Source organism: Ictidomys tridecemlineatus, chromosome 8, assembly GCF_052094955.1.
Source record: "Ictidomys tridecemlineatus isolate mIctTri1 chromosome 8, mIctTri1.hap1, whole genome shotgun sequence".
NCBI classification, from domain to species: domain Eukaryota; kingdom Metazoa; phylum Chordata; class Mammalia; order Rodentia; family Sciuridae; genus Ictidomys; species Ictidomys tridecemlineatus.
Window position 1 is genome coordinate 132,718,797 of NC_135484.1, and position 23,764 is coordinate 132,742,560.

Here is a 23,764-nt window from a genome sequence, read left to right on the forward strand (position 1 = left end):
TGAGTTTCTTAGCACCTTGTTAAGTTGCACAGGCTGGCTTTGAACTTGGCAATCCTCCTGCCTCATTCTCCTGAGACACTGGGATTATAGGCATCTGCCACCATACCCAGCTTGCATGATATTGTTTTATCAGTTAAAAAATTAAGGCTGGGGATGTGGCTCAAGCGGTAGCATGTTCACCTGTCGTGCGTGGGGTGCTGGGTTCGATCCTCAGCACCACATAAAAATAAAGATGTTGTGTCCACCGAAAACTAAAAAAATAAATAAATATTAAAAATAATTCTCTCTCTTAAAAAAATAAAAATTAAATAAGTATTCTCATCATGTATTTAAGTTCTTCATAATTTATGTTTCATGCTTTTGGCAGCAAACCACACAGACATCCTTTCTTTCAATTTATCTTTTGTTTGAGTGTGGTCAAATGCAATTACTTTAATTTCATCCTCTAAATTAAATATTACCTCTTGAGTAGATTTTTTTCTTATTAACAAGAGAAAACAAATATACATGACAAAGCTAAGAACATGGTTCCATATAAAGAAGCTGATATTTTATTGTAACTTTTATTACATAGAAGTTCAGTCCCCAGTACCAAACAAACAAATAAATCTGAGAATTCTTAAAAAAATAATACATAAATAGCAAGTTTTTCAGGGGTGTTATGTTGAAGAAATCATATACTATTTCAGGATTATAAAAATACTTTCCGTGATTTTTCTTTCAGAGTTTACTTTTCACATTTAAGCCTTTAATAGCCTGCAGAGAGAGAGAGAGAGAGAGAGAGAGAGAGAGAGAGAGAGAGAGACAGAGAGAGAGAGAGTGTGTGTGTGTGTGTGTGTGTTGAGCTTGATTAAGTAATAATATAACTTTCTCTTATTTTTCCATAAAATAATCTATTGCCCAGGTACTTGTCATTAAAACTTTTCTCAGTTCACCATTGACATTTTTTCCCAGTACATACTTTTAATCTTACATAAGCACATATTACTGTATTTCTAGAATAATTAAAAAAATACCTTTTTATGGTGGAAAAATTTTGGTAAAGTAGGCAAAATGGTAGTGAGTACCTAATTTCCCAACCCTAACAACCATCAATCATGGCCAGTTCTACCCCATTCAAACTCTTATCCATGCTCCCAAAGTACTTTCTAAGGAAATGTTAACTGCCATATACTTAATATCAATGCTGTTTTATGTCACTTTCTGTATATATATAATCAATTCTATTTCTGGATTCTGCTTCTTTGCATATGAGACTATCCAGATGCCAATTTTAAACACAGTATTAGTTACAATAACTCCATCAATATTGTAAGCTGCTAAAATAATTTCCTCTTCCTCATTCTTCAAAAATTTTTTAGCTCTTCTGGGTCCTTAATTTTTCCATATTCATTTTAGTATCAGCTTATTAAATTCCATAAAATATGCTTAAAATTCTTACTTTAGTAGCTTTTAATTTATATTTTAAATAAGAGATAATTAATCTTTATGATTTTGAGTCTTTTCATCCATAAATAGAGTGTAGCATTCTATTTATTTAGGTCTACCAGTTGATGCTTGGTAATCGCTGACCAAAACCCAAAAAACAAATTACAGCAACAACAACAACAAAAAAACCCCTCTCTATAGCCATGTCAGTTCTAGTTTTTATTGCTATTTTAAGTGGGATATTATTATTATTTTTGACTCATATTAGGCTGACAACATAGCAGTTTGATATTGTGGTCTTCCTGCCTCAGTCTCTTGAGTGGTTGAGATTATAGCCGTGTTATTTTTTTTCTTACTATATTATGTGATTGAGGCCTTCAGTCCAATGTTGAACAGAAGTAATAATAGAAGTTTTCTTTAGCTGGGTGTGGTGGTGCATGCCTGCAGTCTCATCAGTTAAAGAGGCTGAGGTAGGAGGATTGCAAGTTCAAAGCCAGCCTCAGCAGTTTAGCAAGGCCCTAAGTGACTTAGAGAGACCCTGTACATTTTCATTGTTATACATGATATTTGCTAGACTTTTACTAACTTTTTATCAAACTAAAAGATATCTCTTCTATAACTCGTAGTAAATAATTATTTTGTATATATCATATGTTAAAATTTAATGCCAGTGAAAGCTTTTTCTGTATCTATTAAGATGATAAGAAAATTCTTCTTTTAATAGCTAATATGATATATTGATAAGCTGGTTGTAGCAATGTACACCTACAATTCCATCAACTCGAGAAACAGAGGCAGGAAGACTCTGAAGTTCAAGGCCAACCTCAATAATTTAGCAAGACCCTCAGCAATTTAGTGAGACTTGTCTCAAAATAAAAAATAAAAAGGCCTGGGGATGTAGTTCAGTGGCAAAGGGTCCCTGGGTTCAATCCTGGTAGTTCAAAAAATATATATGAGTAAATTTTTTTTCTTCTTCTTTTGGCAGTGTGCTGATTGAACCCAGGGCCTTGTGCATGCTAAGCACATTCTCTACCTCTGAGCTACATCTCCAGCCCAGTAGATTTTCTTATTTCTGGAATAAACTCTACTTGGTTGTGATGAATTTGTTTTCAATAAATACTACTCAGTTACATTCATTTAAGATTTTTCTCATCTGTCTTCATTGCTGAGATTAGGGACCACCTTCCAAGGTAGACATTGTGAAGCCCATTCTTAGATATTGTGCCTAGCTATGGAATTTGTATCCTTGTTTTGCCAAAGATTAAACTTGAACTTTTACTTCTGTTTCTTTTTTTAAAGTTTTGAGTGATTTCTATGGAGACCCATTCGACTGGTGTAAATGCCGTATTTAAAAATTTTTGTGTTATTTTTCCAGGTTTTGCTATCTGCATTTCACAGAATGATAAAAGAGGTATGATTTTTTTTCTATGTTCTGTGAGAGGTGAAACAAAATTCTTTGATATGATTGACTGATGAAATGGTTTGTATCTGGTTCATTTGTAACGGTATTGCTTCTTGAGAGCTTTCTAAATTTTTTGGTTTGTGTGTTATCCATCCTGCCATTTCCCGCTCTCGGCGGAGTGCTGAATTCCAAAAAGCACTAGAAAGATGCTGTGGCTGGTTGACTAGAGGGCTCATGGCTTACCTTCAGTCATGAGAGCATCCTCACTCTCACATACTATTGCCCAAATTCCATCATTGTATCAATTTGCTCTAAAGTTTTAAAAAGTTATTGTCACTTGTGAAATGGCAACAATTCCTAAAGTTGTAACATTCTGAGATTTAACAGTTATTTTTACTTTCCATGTCAATGAATTGCTGAATGCTGAGATACTTTTCTGTTTTTTTTTTTTTTTTGGTACTGGTATTGAGTCCAATCATACTTTACCACTCAGCCAAGTCCAAGTCCTTTTATTTTTATTTTTATGAGACAGTATCTTGCTAAGTTGCTGAGCCTGGTCTTGAACTTGCAATTCTCCTGCCTCAGCCTCTGAAGTAGCTGGGATTAGAGGTGTGCTCCACCAGGTCGGTGGGGATACTGTACTGATTCTTGAAATTCAAATTTATACAGGATGGTGAGGGGTAATAATAAGCTGTTATTGTGAGAGAGTTCTGGGGAGGAAGAAGAAGGATGGGAGAGAGACAGATCAAGGGGGTGGGAGGAAGAAAATGCAGTTTCTGTGGGTCAGGAAAGGATTGTTTGTAATGGGAAAAAGAGAGCAACAAATCATTAATTTTATTTGCTAATTTCACAATTCTATCCAGAACTGACCCTTATGCTATAGGGAATGGATTCTCAATTGATAAGACCAATATTTTTTCCAAGCATATTCCATTTCAGTCATGTCCCTTTTCTAAATTTTTGTCCTCTGTTTCTAGTTTACAAAAATCTCTATCATTCTGTTTTTCATGGCAACTGAATATTTTTTTCAATTGCTCTGTTTTATTGGAGGAAAACTATTTAACTTCCCAGGACATGACTTTTTAAAATCAAATTATCATAATTCACAATAAAATATACCCTCCTTTGGAAGATTTTTTTAAGGGAACATAATACTGGAAATTTTAAATGTGAAAGAAAGGATATTTTTATTTTATTGAATTACCTTTGCATCAGATTCTTTTTTTCTAAACCAAATATTATAGTCTTGTTAATTCTGGAAGCACTATACAGCCATTTATAGTGCAGATAATAGTAATATTTCCAAATAGACAACATTGAGAAATCTCCTTTGTACAATATCAACGGTGCCTGAAGTCCTTGGATGACTGACATCATAAACTTGCAGATTCATCAGGTTAGTCAGTTTACTGACAGCAGGGATGATTCTAAGAATTAAGAATACAGGACACAGGAGAGATCAAGCACATCTCCGTTAACAATTCATTCATTTACAAGGGAAATGCAATGAAGTCCTCGTGGGAGCACTGGAGGGCTTTCGGAGTCATGATGGGAGAGAATGAGTGGGAGCCAGAGGGAAGCTGCCATGAAGTCACGGTCCATGTCACTATGTAGTCTGGTGATCAGAAAAGGAAGGTATTGGTGAAGCTGTGTGCTGGGTACCTTCTGCTTGGGCCTGCTGGTTCTTGCTCCACTCTTCTCTTCCTTGTTCTCTAGAGAGTAACCCACATGCTCTGCATCTGTGGAGGCACTGTAGGAAAAGTGAGGTTGGGCTGCTGCTTCCTTTGGCTCTGCGCAGGGGCCAGATTTGGCTGGTTCCTCAGTCAGGACCATAACTTCTTTTTAGGTAACTCTCTCCATATTCTCCTAATGTTGTAATGGGATCCCTCATTGTCTCTGATGGGTGTTCATCAATCCTTTCCTTCCTTCTCTCCCTCTTCCTTCCTTCCTTCCTTCCTTCCTTCCTTCCCTCCTTTCTCCTTCCCTCCCTCCTTCCTCCCTCCCTCCCTCTTCCTTCCTTTATTCCTTCTTTTCTTTCATCTTTTGTTTATCTACCTACTTACCTATCATCTATTTATTATTTATCTGTTATCTGCCCATCTATTATCTGTCATTTCCCCACATATCATCTATTTTTCCTTTTTCTATCACTCATCTACCATGTATTTATCATCTATTTGTGCCCTGCTCACCTATGCATCATCTATCTGTGATCTATCATTTGTCAATTATCTTTTATCTACCTATCATCTATCAGCTATTTTCCATTTATCTCTCATCTGCCTATCTATCATCTGTCTTCTATTTATTATCTATCATTTATCTGTCATCTGTCTTTTTATCTCCATAATCCATTTCTTATCTATATACCATTTATCATCTGTCAGTTATCTGTCATCTGTCAACTCTCTGTTTTCTAGCTATCAACCTATCATTTGTGTCTTTATCATCTATATACCATCAATCAGTTATCTGCCTATCATCAAGCTAGCTAACTAATGTACTATTTATTATCCGTAATCTGTCTATTTATCATATACTTATAATTTATTTGTCATCTAATTCTGTATATTTACTATCTATCATCTACCTATCTATTCATGCTCAGATCTTTTAAAATAATTCCTTTATTAATTCTCTGAATTGTTCCATTTGAGCATGACAGCTGACTGACATAGAAATTGGTTCAAAAATAGACCCAGGAAACAAACCATCACAATGGAATTTAGCATTGGGTTGCTCATGTACTAAAGCAATATATAAATAACTTTTCCAAGAGGGGATGAGCTCCTGGTAAGCTGTTACATGTGGTAATATCAGTTACCACTAGGGATAGAGGACTAGGGATGAGATCAAATGCCTTTGGTCCTGGTTGATTTAACATCAGTGATACAGTAATAAGGATTGTGACATTAGCTGCCTATTTCTGTTGGCTTTAGAAAATGTATATAGAGAACAGGAAAAATTGTGATGAGGATGACTTTGGTTCAGAACACACTCAGACAGAAAGCCTCGAAGTTTAATAGGAGCTTCTTGCATTCTGCACAGCAGATATGGTTGAGGTACATACCCTAGGAGCCTGCCGTGTGTTTTGCAGAGTTTTAGGCCCAGTGAATAAGCAGGCCCCTGGCTCTTATTCCAGGATAGAGGCAGTGTTGGGCAAGGAGTGGAAAGCTGAGACATGGAATGAGGTCTTTGGGCAGACAAGGAAGAAGCTAAGAAGTTTAACCTTCCAAATATCCCTGAACTCTCACTTCCAGGCAACCCCATTTCCCTTGTATTAAATGCCCTTTAGTGCATGCACCAAGAGAATTTGCTCATAAAAGGATGCTGATTCTCCTCGGCCGTAAACTTCTGCCAGTCTTAATTGCCTCCAGGCCCATAATGAGAATCAGATACCAACAGAACCCAGATGGAGGGATAAGATCTAATTTTGGAGGAGATGGCCTATCCATCAAAAGAATTAGAGGATCTTGCCAATTTGTATCTGCTGGAGGCTGAGGAGCATTATGGGGTGAAATCTATGGTTGTTAGACAAATAAAAATGAGATATAAGTTTTGATTTGGTTCTATGTGGTGACATGAGTGTGTACACTTAAGATCTAGAATTTAACATGTTGGCCTGGAGTCTACCGGATTGGCTAACTGAAGTCTGAACTCAATGGAACTGCCCTACCAAATGGCTCAGGAAAATGGGAAAGTGGGGATAGACTTACGGGGTGTGACCTGCTCAGCTACCTTCTACTCAGGTCTCCCTTCCTCTTCCTCCTTTCTGCAGGGCCTGGGGGATGCTACCTTAACCAGATTGTCCAGGAGGCCTCTTTTTGAGAGAGTTATGTCTTTCAGGGAAACACATTCTCTTGTCCATTCATCTAAAACTGTAGAATATATTAGCATAAAGTTTTTGTGTAATATTCCCTTATTACTATTTCAGTGGCTGTAGAATTTACAGGAATGTCCACTCTCTCATTCCTGATATCAGAAATTTGTGTCTCCTTTTTCTTGATCAGTGTAGCTAGAAGTTTATCCATTTTGATGAGCTTCTTGATTTACCTCTGTTTCACTGATTTTCTCTGTTGTTTCTACATTTTCTATTTCACCTATTTATGTCTTCTCTACATGATTTCTTTTACTCTGCCTACTTGGATTACTGGGAGGCATCAGAGTTTAGGAGCAATGAAAGCACAGTCCCTATTTCTTGTTACAGCTAGTGTTAGATAGATATCCTTCTCTGTGTTATAGCAATTTTCCCCATCAGATAAAGGATTAGTAAGAATTCCCTGTTGTTATTAGCCATGAAATACATCATACATCCTTGTTGCTATTTCTAAATTCTGCCTACACATTTATAAATAGCCTACTCAATAAACTTTCCTTACCCATGGAGTGTATAGTTTTCTGATATGTCCTGTCTGATGATACAGTTTATCATTTATTTTCCTATAAGAGGAATAGCTGGCAAAATTTTTCTTCTATTGTATAGCTCTCTCTTTATGCTCTTAATCATTTTCTTTGCTGTGTAGAAGAGTTTTAATCTGATGCCATCCCATTTATGTGTATATATATATATATATATATATATATAAAATTACATCCCATTTAATTATATATATAATTATATCCTATTTGATTTTATATATATATATATATATATATATATATATATATATATATATAGAGTCAATGAACCTTTAGTTTATTTATATGTAGTGCTGAGAATAGAACCCAATGCCTCACATGCTAGGCAAGCACTCTACCATTGAGCTACAACCTCAGCCCTCATTTATTGATTCTTGGTTTTATTTCTAAAGCTTTAGGGATCCTATTAAGAAAGGCAATGCCTGGATCAATATGTTGAAGTGTTCACCCTATGTTTTCTTATAGCAGTTTCAAAGTTTCTAGTCTGATTCCTAGATCTTTGGTCCATTTAGATTTAAAATTTGTGCAGGGATCTGATTTCATTCATCTATATGGGGATATCTAGTTTTCTCAGCACTATTTGTGGAAAAGGTTATCTTTTCTAAAACATATATTTTGGGAACATTGTCAAGTAGCACATGGCTGTACTTATCTCAGTTTTTCCTCTGTGTCTTCTATTTCATTCATTTTCATGTCTATTTTGACAGCAATACCATGCTGTTTCTGTAACTATAGTTCTGTAGCATAATTTGAGGATAGGTATTGTGATGCGTCTGGTGTTGCTCTTCCCGCTCAGGTTTGTTTTGACTATTCTGAGTCTCTTATTTTTCCAAATGAATTTCAGAATTGTTTTTTTTCTAGTTCTGTGAAGAATATCATTGGTATTTTGATATAGATTGCATTAAATCCATATAGTGCTTTTAGAAATATGGCTACTTTGACAATATTAATTCTGCCTGCCTAAGAACATGGGAGATCTTTCCATCTTCTACAGTCTTCTATTTCTTTCTTCAGTGTTCTATAGCTTTCCTTGTAGAGGTCTTTCATCTTCTTGGTTAGATTTATTCCCAAGTATTTTTTTTTTTTGAGGTTATTGTGAACAGGATGGGTTTCCTGATTTTTTTCTCAGCAGAATATAGGAAAGTTATCAATATACAAATGTTGATCTTGTATCTTGCTACTTTGCTGAATTTGTTTATTAGCTCAAACAGTCTTCTGGTAGAGTTTTTTGGCTCTTCTAAATATAGGATCATGTCATCAGTAAACAGAGATTATTTGGATTTTTCTTTTCCTATTTGCATCCCTTTATGAACTCAGCAGCACTGTTCTGGGTTTTGCCTTTTGAAAAGATAGAGGGCTGGGGTGTAGCTCAGTGGCAGAGTACTTGCCTAATGTGTGTGAGGCCCTGAGTTCTATCTACAAAACTGCAAAAATAAAACAAGCTACACCACCAGCAATATTACCAAGTCTGGAGTAGATTTTAGGGAGTAATTGGGAAAGATAGATGCACTTTTCTGTTTTTCATGAGTGATAGCTTTATAGTGAGGTTTTACTGCTCTATTTGAGTTTCCATAATAAAGGATCTATGCATATTTGTATGTGAAGCCAAGTTGTGAAAAGACATCTTCCATTTACTAGGCTCACTCATAAGGTTGAGTGTTTGGGTTATTGTCTGGTTCATTTTGGCATACTTTATCATATGTTAATATAAGTCAACTCACTCCAAAGCCAATTTTTTTTGGTTATTGTCTCCAACCTGCTGTTTTGTATTATCTCTGTCTCTAGTTTCTGTCATTAATATAAGTAAGTACAAACTGCATGATTGACCAAATTGATTATGGAGGAGTTGGCCATTAAAACAGCAAGATATAAAAGAAAGATTAAATCTCTTCTCCTTGCTGTGCACATTCTGAAACGAGCTCCTTTACACAAAAATACTTAAGTGGTGGGGCTCTTGGCTCTGTGATAATGTGTTTGGAAAATGCTGTAGTATTCAAGTAAAGATATTTAGTTTAGGTAAAGATATTCAATTGTCAGTCTCTATGAAACCAGTATTGGAACAGTTCAACATGTTGCTAAACTTATTTCATAATGGAACCCTTTTCCTCAGAATATATTGTGGGACGAGTGTTCCTCCACACACTTTCTGGGAAAGGAGATGAGAAAAAAGATCATTGTCCACAGCATAGAGGAGGGGTCTCATTACTGGACCCAATTAGGACTCCAAAAAGCTCAGTGACTTTAATAAGAGGCTTTGTGTTCTGGGTCCTTAGTTTTCAGACTCTGGGAAATTAGTTCATTATCTTAGATGCTTCAAAATCAAATGGAGGTCAGGAGTGGTGGTATGTGCCTGTATCCCAGCAATTTGGGTGGCTGAGGCAAGAGGATGACAAGTGTGAGACCAGCGTCAGCAACTTAGTGAGGCCCTAACCAATTCAGAGAGATCCTGTCTCATTTTAAAAAATGATTAGTAGGAAGTGAAAAAGATAGAAGGGAAGATTTCCATTGCCGTAGAGAATATATACATTGTCTTCAAAGAGTGCATATATTGTCATGATCAGAATGTTGCTAAGAGATTTGCACATTCAAGGTGCTTGTGGTGAGGGCTTAGAAGAAATGAAAAATGAGTGATTGGATGCTGCAGGAAAGTTGAGCCTTGTTATAAAATGGCAGAAATTTGGGCTGAATTATGTTCTTCTATCAAGTGGAAAGCAGAATTTGTAAGTGATGAACTTGGAACTGAGGAAATTTCCAAGCAAAGTGTGGAATATGTGTACTGGTATTTTCTTTCTCCTTATAGTAAAATGTGGGAGGAAAGAGATAAGTTGAGGAAGGAATTGTTACTATTTGATGATTTGGAAAATTCTCCACCTTCTTATGTTACCAAAGATGCCATAGAATACTTTGGAGAAAGGGCCAAGGGTGAGAATGAACATTATTTCATTAAACAAATTAGTCCTGTGACTCACAGATCCATCCCTCAACCTTCTCAGCAAATGCCAGGAATATGGTGGAGTTATTCTTCAACAGTCCCTTGTATCTACTGTTAGGGATCCTCTTGACATCCATGATAGAAGCAGAGATAGGACTGACACAATTGCAAGCCAAGAATAATTCAAATATTATTGGTAAACATTTAAAACTTGACAAGGAAAGGGGGGATTTCCTCCCACCCCTGAGACTTCAGAGAAAGCAAAGCCCAATTGACATTGTGATTTTGGAAAGCTACTTTCCAGAACTGTAAGAGATCATATTCATTGCTTTAGGTCACCCAGTTAGTGATAGCTTGTTATGGTAGGTCTGCAAAACTAATCCAGAGTGGTTATGCATTTTTCTTAAGATTGTACCTTGGCCAACAGATAGAAGAAAAGCTTAAGTTGCTTTCTGTAGCCTGGAAGGCGTATTTCCTTCATATGTATAACCTCAACATGTTGTATAGCTTCTTTTCCAATCATTTACTGAAGTGCCAATCAAACGCAGATGAAATATTAAATGAAAGAAAATCAGGTGGTAACTGGTGGGTGCATACTCTATGCCTTGCTTGCTGCTTTGTTAAGCTAACATCATGTGCACAGTGCCACAATGCTCCCTAAAGCCGAGAGTCCTGCACAGTTTGAGAAACATGTCTTTTTTTTTTTTGGTTACCAATAGTTTAAGACTCAGAAAAACCCAGTTCTCAATTGGAATTTTAGCTTCTGATTTGTACTATATTGCTTTACCACTAATTACTTTGATCAAATCTTCACTCTTGTGAGATTCATACACATGAGTGGTGGGATAACACACTTGGTTATTTATAAGTACTGTGATACCTCGCTCTACCCAGAATGTGTTTACCCTTGGCAAAAGGCAACTTCCTGTTTCAGAGAAAAAGGATTTAAAAAGGATTGTAAAATGGGCTCCTGAGACTCCTTGAACAGCAAATAGCTTTTAAAAGACAACACTTTAATGGGCTATGAGTAACCAAGTCAAAAACAAAAGTATTGAATATCCCTTTAAATGTATATGAGTTTAAAGAGCAAGAAGGGAATAGATTTGGCAAAGGTTCCTCTGGATTTTATAGAACTTGAAATGCTTGGAAATTTTCTACCTATACGCCCACACACAACTACAAAATTTTATAAATTTTATGAATGACCTGGGGAGATAACAAAAATGATACGGTGCAAATCCAAACAGTATGCAGCTTCTGCATTACTGTGCCTGATGGAAATATTTATCTCTTTTATAAGCTGCTCTCTATGGATGGGGAGTGAAGAACCATGGCAGATAGGGCAGGGAGAGAGGAAGGAAAAAAAGAACCATATTCCAGGGGTATCATGGCTGTTCCAAAGAGTCACTCGTATTGCTCTATAAATGGAACCATTTGTGGCTCAATTTGAATTTGTAACATTTGAGAGAATAGTGGAGGAGGGTTTTTCATGTACATTGCAAATTTTACAGCAATGAATTAGCATGCTCATTTAACTGAAAATAAATAAAGCTGAGTGCAAAATCGATTCAATGTATAACTCCGATCTTCTGCTGCTTAATGAAGTGATGGTGATGAAACCAAAACAAATAGCTCTATGCTTTGTAAAGCATATGCGAAAATACTTCTGTGTTTAATCATGGTACAGTCATTGTTGAGGCAGGTACCTGCCTGGACTGCAGGTTACAGTCTGCAGCAACCACTAACAAACCACTATACTGGCTTTAGAACACAGAAGGCAAAACTAGATATATGGTCAGCTCTGATGAATCCCCAGAATCTGTTGAGCTCCTACTGAGTGATAGATACTGAGGATAAGACATACAAGGTATTTGTGTTGTTCAGAACCCCAGGAAGTTTGGAGCAGATGGGGCACTGATTATCTTAGTCTGGGTTTGGTGCTGGTAAACTTTATGTGTCAGCTTTACTGGATCATGGGGTGCTTAGCTATTTGGCTAAACATGACTCTGGATGTTTCTGAGAGGGTGTTTCTGGATGTGATTAACCTTTAAATTGGTAGACTGAGTATAGCAGATTTCCCTCCCCAAGGTGGGTAGGCATCATCCAACTTGTGGAGGGCTCAATTAGGACAAAAAGGCTAGAGTTTATTCTTTCTATCTGATTGCTGAGCTGGGATACGGCTGGTCTTCTGTCCTTGGACCAGAGATTACATCATCAGCTCTCCTGGTTCCCAGGCTCCAGACTAGAAATATACCACTGGTTTTCCTGCATCTCTGGCTGGCAGCAGGCAGGTTATGGACTTTGTAGCTTCCATAATCTCATGAGCCGATTCTTAATAAACTCTCTCTGTTCTATCTTTGGAGAACCCTGTCTAACAGGGGTTGCCCCAGAAGTAGGCACTGAGACAAGTGTTTGGGGACTACTGGAAGCATAGGTAGGAAGAGAGTGAGAGAAGTGATTCAGGGGAGTTAAGGAAGTCAACTAAAGCTAATGTAGGCAACTAGAAATACTGTGGTACTGGAAGGAAAACAAGCTGGTATGTTAGTCTGCCCATCGGCCAAGGCTCCTCCTGAAAATGTGGACTCCCTGGACTTTCTGATCTTCATGAGATCTTTCTGCAGACCATGAGGAAGCCAACAGCATGTGCTATGATTAACTGAGTAGGCTAGCACTGGCTGACAACCAATGCAAAGGAGTTCAGAGGAGGAAGAGTGTGATGGGATGTAGTAGGAAGGGAGACCTTTATGGAGGGATTGGGAATACATATAGCCTTTATAAGATGCAGGGGTTGCAGTGAGCCAGTGTGTGGTTTCTTGGGCTCCTGAAAGCCTGAGCTGGTAATGAGAGGTGGGTCATAGAGTATATCTGCTTAGCTTTGGTGTCAGTGCAAGTGCAAGCTGGTCCCTAATGTACTGTACTTACAAGACTGTAGGTATTTACTGTGAGATTTTGAGAAAAGGCGTACAAAGTATTTTAGTGCAGCAGAGCCTCCTGCATGTCCTCTTTATCCATTCCTTCAATTTGCATAGCACAGAATTTTTAGCTAGGCACATAACTGACTGAACAAAACACAAACTTCATTTCTGTCCTCCCTTATAAAAGAAATGTGGCTGTGTGATTGAGTCCTGCTTAAAGGTCTCTGAACAAATGACATGCTTACAATGAAAGGATGCATGCACACAGTCTTCTCTTGCCCTCTCCTTCTCTTTCTCCCTTTCAAGTTACTTGAACGTGGACATGAGGGAGAGGGTCATATGGATGTGGCATCCCTTTGCAGACAAGAGAAATCAATGCAGAAGTAACCTGAGCCCCTAGAAACTTTTTTTTTTTTTTTATTGGTTGTTCACAACATTACAAAGCTCTTGACATATCATACTTCGAACAATAGTTTCAAGTGAGTTATGAACTCCCATTTTTACCCCAAATACAGATTGCAGAATCACATCGGTTACACATTCACATTTTTACATAATGCCATACTCGTGACTGATGTATTCTGCTACCTTTCCTATCCTCTACTATCCCCCTCCCCCCCATCTTCTCTTTCTATCCCATCTACTGTAGTTCATTATTTTTTCTCCTTATTTTTCTTCCAATTCCCCTCACAACCTCTTTTATGTAGTTTTTTATAACAATGAGAGTCTCTTTCCATTTCCATGCAATTCCATTTTTCTCTCTCTTTCCCTCCCATCTCGTGCCTCTGTTTAATGTCAATCTTTTCTTCCTGCTCTTCCTCCCTACTCTATTCTTAGTTGCTCTCATTAAATCAAAGAAGACATTTGGTATTTGTTTTTTAGGGATTGGCTAGCTTCACTGAGCATAATCTGCTCTAATGCCATCCATTTCCCTGCAAATTCCATGATTTTGTCATTTTTTAGTGCTGCGTAATACTCCATAGTGTATAAATGCCACATTTTTTTAATCCATTCATCCATTGAAGGGCATCTGGGTTGGTTCCACAGTCTAGCTATTGTGAATTGTGCTGCTATGAACATCGATGTGGCAGTATCCCTGTAGTACCTGAGCCCCTAGAAACTTTACAGCATAGAATTGCTTATCATTCTTCTGGGTTTTTGTCAATATAGCTAAACCTATATTCTGAATGGTAGATTAGGAAATTTATAAATTCATTATTTATTAGGAAAATTAATTCAGTAGTAGTATTTTATATTATGTTGGGGACCAGAAAGACACAGGACTGCTTGTGTTTTATATTTGGGGTGATTTGGTGATTGGTGTTCACTGTTATGTTGAGCTTTTACATGTTTCCATTAATTCCCAGGTTTTTTTCCCAAGATCTCAATTCTGGTATTTACAAAATGACATTAGAAAGACAAGAATTCCTATTAGATTGGGAAGGAACAAAAGGACAGAGTGCCTGACTCTGTGGAGGGAATGTGGGTAGAGGGAAGACATTCAAGGTAAATTTCCATGGAAATATAGAAGGACCAATTTTGACTAGACATGACCTTAAGTTAGCATATCTCCAGAAGTGTGTGCACTCATATTGAAATGTCAATTTGAATACCTGGTTGTGGAGGGATATTTGGTTGGGCTAGGATGTCTTGGTAGTATAGTAGAAATCATGTTAAATGGATTGCACTGATATTTAGAAATTCACAAATTACACTAATGTTCATTTACAATCTAAAACATAATATTCCAGATTTGCATAATTTAGCCAATCAGAGATTAAAATAAGAGCATAGAATGAATCGGACATTACTTTCCTATGTTCTTATATGAATATACAACCAATGTAATTCCACATCATGTACAACCAGAAGAATGGGAAGTTGTATTCCATGTATGTATAATATGTCAAAGTATATTCTACTGTCATGTAACACATTTAACAAAAGACGTTTATAGTATAAAAATTCATTATTATTTTATTAAGCTTTTGAAAAAAAAATAAGATATAAATTCACTCTGGGCAACTCTGCAATGCTTATGCTAATTAAGTTTACAATTTACAAATTTACAAAAGAAAGTGTATGTGGGTGTCCCCAGGTATGTTTGGGGCTTGCCTAGTGGCCAGAGGCAAACAAGTAGTACCCTCTATCTGTTTCCTAAGGATGGTTCCGGGTCAGCTATCAGCAGGGGTTGCCCCGAAAGGTGCCCCCAACAAAAGCCCAAGAACTCTGCTCCCCAGAGGGAACCATGGTCTCTCCATCCAGCTGTGCCATGTGAATGAACTCTGGGGTGCCCTTTTTAGAGAGAATATCAGCACTTTTCAGCTGCTTTTTATCAAGGATTGTGACTTTTAGAAATTTCGTGCCTAACACACCAGAGCTTCCCAAGGATCATGACAATTGCCTGGTGTCTGACAGAGGATAGGCACTCAATAAGTCAATAACTGACATGGAAAGAGCCATCCATGCTGAGCGGATGCATTGTTGAGTATCTCAGAGCTTAAGTAACTGTGCTTACTAGACACTGGGTCCCTTGGGGAGACGTATGTCCCTAATTTCAGTTCTTTTTCTTTCTTTCTTTTTTTGTTTTTAACTAGAAGGTTCAGAGAGATTCTATATCCTGTCCCTTGCCCTTATCTGCCTCTCTCTGTGGATCAATATGTACATTCATGTGTTCAGCTTATATTGGGCAGTAGTTCTGCAACCCATATGTAACTCATTAGTATATAAAATGCTATCTGGGCCAAAATAATATACAAGCTGTCTGAAAAGTCTGGAAACGGGGGATAAACTTATTTCAAATCGTTTATTAGTTACATTTTTAAATAATATACTTAATATATTTTTTTCTTCAACCTTCAGACACCTTTTTAGGTAAAGTAACTAAACTTAAAGCGACTGGTTCAAATGTTAGTCTGAAGAAAATTATAATAACTATACTTTACCCCTCACATTTCTCTGACATTTAGACACTTCATAGCATACCCATGGTAAGTTTGTTTCAGATTAACAACAGGATCATCGCTTTAAACTTAAAAGATACTTATCTGAAAAGCCCTCTGGATATTGAAGAAAAACATACTATACATATCTTTGTTTGTTTGTTTGTTTGTTTTTGACCATGTGAACAACATACTGTTTAAAACTAAGATTTTCAGGGGTTTGAAAGATTTTTGTACATCTTAAATTTGATAAACGTCTCAGCGAGTTTATTTTAAATTCTTTGCTATAGATTAGTTAAAAGAACAAGTGCTTTGACATTTATTTTCAAGTGTCTACTTACACTATGTTCTGAAATAAAATACAAAGATTGAGGTTTTGGCCTGATCTGTGCTTTGCTTTGAAAAAAAAATTTTTTTTAAAGGAGAAAATAATAAATTTGAGGTAGGAAATAGGGGAAAGTGCATAATATTCTCCATCAGCAGTCTGTCTTTGCAATATCCCAAGAAGCCAGTGAGTTCCATATGCTCTATAAACCTACTTTACAGGGGAACTTAATGGGCTGGATTTGCAACAAGTTAAATGAGATTTTTTTTTTTTTTTTAACTGATGTAGTTTTCACAGGCTGACGCCCTTCATTGCTTGAGCAAAACCATCTTGGCTTCGAATACTTGGGTACATTTCATCAGCCTTGTGTCAAATGACCCTGAATTTGGAAATGAAAGCACCCTTCAGATCTTTACTTTGGGGCAGTGTCATAAACAAATCTGAGTTTTGTTCTCACGGCTTACTATGATCTCTTCCAAACCTTTGATGTATTTACGTCCAAGTTCAAGTATTATCTGAGAAGCTCTCAACATTTACTTCTTCATTCCACTACAAACGGGTGTGAGGCTGAACCTCTGCCTCCAGCTACCATGATTTGTGTATAGCCATGATGTTCCAGAGCCAGAATCCTGCTCTGGGAACCCCGAGGATAAAAGCATGTGTCTTCTGCCTGTGCTGTCTCCCTTCCTGAGGCCTGGACCTACCCACTTCAGTCCCTGGGGCCCTGACTGTGACGGTGTCATCTCCTTGCTCTTCTCTCCCCCGCCTTCTCTGATCTGGTGCCCGGGGCCAGGAGCTCAGTACATTTTTCAGTGCAGTTACACATATTCTCTCCTTTCTCTGAAAAACTTACTCTCAGTAGAAATTGATAAACTCATTCACATTTTTAAAAAGGGAAGCTAAAAAACAAAACAAGAGGGCTGGGGTTGTGGCTCAGCAGTAGAGCGCTCGCCTAGCACATGCGGGGTGCTGGGTTCGATCCTTAGCACCACATAAAAATAAAATACGGTACTGTGTCCAACTACAACTAAAATAATATAGATATATGTTATATATAATATGTATATATTATATATTATTAAAATAATATATACTAAAATTATATATATATATATATATCAAGAGCACCAAAAAACCTTTGTTTGTGTGTATGTAAATCTATAATACTTCCAGATGGTGGGGGTATGCTGAAAGAGCTCACTATCTTTTTCATAAAGATCAAGTTCCTGAGGAGTCCTAAGGTTGGCAAATTTGAGGTCTTAGCAAAAATTGAGGAGTATGGAAAAATGAGTAGAAATGGCAAAAAAAAAAAAAAGTCCTGTCTAGGGGGTAGGTAACCCAGGCAACAAAATTTTAGAAAAACTTAACTTCTCAAACAAGTTTTTGCTCATGCAAAAACCTGCTTGCTGAGTTAATTCTTTTCTGAACCCACTTCTTCCCATTTTGGGGTGCATAGCTGGGTACAGTTGCCTCTTGTGGCAGACGTGCTTACAAGTTTTAGTTGTACAGCTGACACCTCTTTAAAAATTTTTGAACGGGTCCTTAATGGCTCGAAATGTAATATATTTTATGCATGCATTTTTCTCTAGCTTTGTCTACATAGGCCTTGGGGGAAAATGCTTATATATCCTTCTGACCTTTTAATAAATTTTGCTGGGCCAAGACACACACTTTTCTTTGCACCTACTTTTCCTTCCCTGTGTATCTTGAGATGTTGGGGTTGAAGGCATTCTCTTTGTTTGCATTATCTTCAATACCTACCAACATTTGTGTGTGTGCCTACATGTGTGTTGAGGGTGGGGCTGTGACAACAATGGTCTTTGTCTATTTTAAGATACCTATCTGTGTAGAATGAGAAATGTCAGTCTACAGATATGAAACCTGATTATCTTGAGATGTGTGAAAATTACTTGAACTACTTACATTGATATAGAGCACTATAATTTAAAAGCCAGTGTCACATACGGTGTGACATTTGACTTGACTAACTATAGCTCATTCTCTGGGATGGGTGTACATTCTGATTACTGTTCTTTTCTCCTTCCCTCCTTCAGTTCCTCCCTCCTTCTCATCTTCCTTTTTTCTTTATAATACAAATATGCATACATTGCAAATGCAAACTATGTTTAAGGCTAGAATTTATATTCTCAGTTGCTTAAGAAATTATTTAAAATGTTATGTTAGTTTTCTGTTACTGTAACAAATACCCAGGATAATTTACCTATTGAAAAAAAAAGACATTTTTGCTCACAGTTTTGGAATTTCAGTGCATGATTAATTGGCCCTATTGCTTTGGGTCTGTGGCAAAACATGGCAGGAAATGGGCAGAAGCACATAGTAGACCAAAACCTATCAACTCATGGCTGGGAACTAAATGAAGTAAAGAGGAAGAGACTGGGGTCGCACAATTCCCTTTGTGGTCATACCTTCAATGACTTAAAATTTCCTACTAGGTCCCATCTCTTTAAGTTTCCACCATCTTCCTTTGGTATGAAGCTGGGGACCAATGCTTTAGCATATGGGCCTTTAGTGGACACTCTGGAGTGTAACAGCTCTCATATAAACAATAAATGATATGACTGGTAAGAGTCCTGTGGATCAAATGGCATAGGTCTATCTGGAGAAAAGCAAGACCATTTCTACCAGTGAGAAAGAGGAAAGTCACAGAGAAGGTAGGATTTGAGCCAGGTCTTCAAACTTAAGTAGGGTTATTTTGTTTTTAGTTGATGAAATGCCTGAGAGAATATGTTAAAGCTAAGTACTGTTTAGTTCAATTCCCATCTGGGCAGAAAAAAAGAGTGGAGAAGGAAATATGTCTTATGAGAAGCATGATGAACAGAGAAGTGGGTGAGAGAGGGGCTGGAGACAGTACAGGGGACTGACTTAGATGTGAAGCAAGCTGGAAGAGTCCTGAGACACATCTTAATTATAGCGTGCATCACATCACATATCGGCATCTTGTTCAATGAGGGAGTGCCTATGATGGTAGTCCCATAGTATTATACCACCTACTGACAACATAGCTGTCTTAGCTTTTGTAAATACACTCTGCGATGTTTGCAGAATGTTGAAATCACCTCAAGATGCACTTTTTTAGAACATATTCCTATAGTATAGTGACACATGGTTGTACCTACCTTGAGGGAGACCCAGGTCACTTTAATGAAGTTTAAGCCTATTATGTTTTGGATTTGAGGTGGTTCTCCCGCCCCCCATAGCTCCTGTGTCAATGCAGGGATATTCAGAGGTGAAATGATAGGATTGTTGGAACTGTAACCTATTTAATTCATCCTTGTTTGAATGGCCTGACTGGGTGGTGACAGTAGGCAGAGGGTATGTGGCTAGAGGAGGTGGCCGCTCTGTGTGTGCCCTGGAAGGATGCTTCTCCTTCAGCCCTTTCATCTCTCTGCTCCCTGGTTGAAGTTCCATGAACTCCACAGGACTCCTGCCCTATGCTTCTGCCATGAGGTACTTCTTCTCCTTGTGCCAAGAGTACTGGAGTTGGCCACTTATGAAATGAGACGTCTGAAACTGATCTCCAAATAAATTTTTCCTTCTTTAAATTGTTGCTGTCAGATATTTTGGTCACAGGACAGAAAGCTGACTAAAACAAAGTTCAACTTCATTTTTCTTTCTTAGTGTATTTTAGAACTCATCTTCAGGACTTTCTTAAAAAAAAATCACTCCCTAGCTCAATGTTATCTGTGGTGAAATTATGTAATAATTCGTAGAAATTGAAATTTCGGCTTTCTTTCTAATATATTGTATCTGTTTGATTTGGGCTCTTTGAGGCTTGGAAATCATTTGGGGCACTGTGACCTAGCAGATGCACTGCTCCCACCAGCTGGTTCTTATAAGCCTTGCCTCTAGGTTAACATCAATCAGCTTGTCGATACCCTTCCGGTCACTGTTACTCTGTAAACTGCAAATGTCTAAGTAGACTTTCATTCAGCCCTCACTTCTCTGGAAGCCCAACATGTTGCAGAAATCATAGGCCTGTGTTTCTCTGATCTACATGTCTAGTGACTTCGAAGAACTAAAGGAGCTCCTTTGATTGGGTGTATTTTTTTTTATTCTTTTTAAAGCGTAACCAAGCCATCAGATTGACGATGCCATCATTGTGTTTACATATATCAAATACCCTGTCTAGTACTCTGAAATGTACAGATTTGCTCTCTCTTCTATATAAATAAGAATCTTGTCTTCAGTATTTAGGCATCTTTCTTTGTTCAGCACGATTTCTCAGACATCACTGAAGGTGGTAGTTATATCAAATACAGCAATAAAAGGTCTCCAGGATTTCCAGGTATCCAAGAACATGAAAGAGGTATTGGGCCTGTTACAATGCCTTTGAAGTTGCCTACATTCCTCTGTGAATGACCATTCATGGACCAGGTAGCATCCAAGGCTGTCCTGCATTCCCTTCCTGGGCTGTCCCTCTGCTTGTTACTAAGGAAACCAAGGGAAAGGAAGTGTGATTGGAGAAGTCACACCCTGGCAGGAATTTTTTAATAAATCCAGTAACTGTTTCCATGATGGCCTACAAGAAGGGGAGTCTGGAATCAATTTGTTAACTCTTTTCTTTGTCTCCCCCATTTGGTGGGCAGTTTTTCAGTAATTGTTGATGGAGGATTTGTCCTTGTGGGGCAGCTCTGCTGTAGGTCAGGATACCCTGAGGCAAATATGTGTCTCTGGAGAAACCAATGGATGCATGTCTTTTGGTGTCAGGTATATTAGCTATGAAATTAGCATTCTCCTTTGCTAATGATTGTTTCATCCAGCAAGTAGGTATGCCACACAGATCATCTGCGACCAAAATGATTCGACTTACAACTTACGTCTTTTTGACTTTATGATGGTGTGAAGTGATTTGCATTCAGTAGAAACCATTCTTGGAATTTTGAGTTTGGGTCTTTCCCTGAACTGGCAATATTTGGTCCATTGCTTTTTCATAATGCTGAGCAGCAGAGCTTCCGGTTGGCTCTGCTATCACAAGGTGAAACACTTGATGCTCTGCTGTGGGTTGTGTTGCTCAGTTAGGATGTTCGCCAGGTTAGGTGCATTAAAAGCATTTTCCACTTATGGTATTTTCAGTTATGATAGGGTCAGCTAGACCTGACCTCACCCTAAGCTGGGCAGCAGTTACATTTACATGAAGAACAGCTTTACCTGCCTGATGATTGTGTTTCATATTATTATCAGCCATCACTTTTGCTGATAAAAAAGAGGACTTGTAGACCTACCATATTATCCCATCATTGGGAAAAGCCCAAGGAATTTGTGCAAATACACCTCAATGGCAACCCTATTATTCCAAAATAATGAGATCATTTCTACTCGCTGGCCCCCCTTATTAAATGCCTCTCCCCTTTGCCTACTCTTCTGCACTCAGTTAAAGTGACTTTTCTTGGTGTGTGTCCTCTTTTGTTTAACCACCCGGAAATTGAAGTGCTTCAGGCACTTTTCATTCTTGCATAAACCCTTGGCTGCTTTCTCTTCCCAATATTTGGAAAAGTCAAGGTATTCTGTGAGCTGCCAAGCACACTGGGGTGGGAATTGGAAAACATTCTGGTCCATATTATTTCTCTCCACTATTTTCCAGCTTGCTGTGAACATATGAAACCCACCTCCTAAGCTTTGTAGAGGTTCCCCTTTGCACCCTCTCTCATCTGCCTTCAAAGAATTTAATCCCAAATCACCCTCTAATATGGATTAGATTAAAAAGCAACAACGTCAACCAACAGGCAGGGAAGCATATCATTTCCTTGGATGTGGCACTGAAAGCAGAGAAACTCGTCCAGACCTTTGTCATCCACTGATTGGCTGTTAGGTGAAGGGCTGAGACCTTCTTCCCCCCTTTTGATTTAATGGGAACAGGTCAAAGGGTCCTTGAAAAGTACACAACACTTCCAGTTTAAAATAGATCTTGGAAGACATTGAAAGAAGAAGGAAGAATGTGGGAATGCAATGGGACAGGGTTCTTTGATCCTAAATCCAGTCACAATTTTAATTAGCTGTACATAGATGACCAAAAAGAAGGGCAACCCCCACCTCCCACCGCTCCCAAGAAGGCCTCCTTATGAGAGATGGAAGTTCCAAGAAATGATGGAGTTGTCCTGTGTCCAAATGGATTCATGGTGAAGTTTAGGGAGATTCTGAATGTGGAGTTGTTCTTGTCTGTATGTATTCTGAATGAGTGAAATCGTTGGTATTTCAGAAAGTGTCTATAAAAGAGAGGGTATTATTAGCTGTGGGTTGTATGCCATGTGCATGACACCATGGGGAGAAGTGGCCTCCCTTTCCTGCCCCTCCTTCCTCTCCCCATTTCTCCCTCCAGGGCTCTGGATAAAGTCACTGGTGAGGATTGTGTAGACGAAGAGCTGGCAGAAGAATCCAGGAACTTTCTAACATCTGAAGATTGAGTCGAGATAGAGAGCTAGCAGAGGATTTTGAAAGTGGCAGCCGCTCGGGTAGAAAGGAAACAGAATGAGTGTGATGGAAGTCAAGAAACAAACAATGTGACCTTGCAATCTGTACACGTGGAAAAATGAGAATTCGTACACCATTTGAATCAAATGTATGATATGTCAAGATCATTGTATTGTCTTGAGTAACTAATAAAAAATAAAAAAAAATAAAAAAACACTTCTCAGATGGCAAATGGTGTCCAAACTGTTGAAAAGTTGAATGAGATGAGGTCACAAAGGTAACTGCTGGGTTTCACAAGAGGGAGACCTTCCATGAACTTGACAAGAGTGATCTCTGTGATGTGGTGGAGAGAAAGCTCTACTTGACGGACTTGACATAAAAGTGCTCAGTTACTCAAGAAGTCGGCCAGCTTACTGTGCACAATGATGAGAATTTTTAAATTCTTAATTTTTAAAAAAATAAATCTGATGCGGCCTCCTAGATCACTCCAGGACCCGAGATAGGATCTCTTGAGTTCTATTTCTACCTCTCACCTGCTGTGGGACTTGACATGAAGGAGCATGACCAAATCTCAAGTCCAAACTCTGAGGCACTGAGATTAGGTCCTGTAGAGTAAGTAAATTTGGGGGCAGGAAGGCACATCTGGTGTTGTGAGATTTTGTCCCACACATAAAGACAGGGTTTATGGAGGGATGTGGGAAGGAATTCCCACAAAGACCCATCATTGTAATTCCCTCGTTGTGATTTGTCCCAATTCTTTCATTTAAAAAAAAAAAAGGGTCTGGGCATGATGCCCCATTGCTACTCAGAATGCTGAACCATGAGGATCACAGGTTTGAGGCCAGCCTTGGCAATTTAGCAAGCCCCTGTCTCAAAAATAAAAAAAATAAAAATAAAAATGACTGGGGATGTGGCTCAAAGTTAGAGTACCACTGGGTTCAATCCCCCAGTATTGCAAACAAACAAAACCAT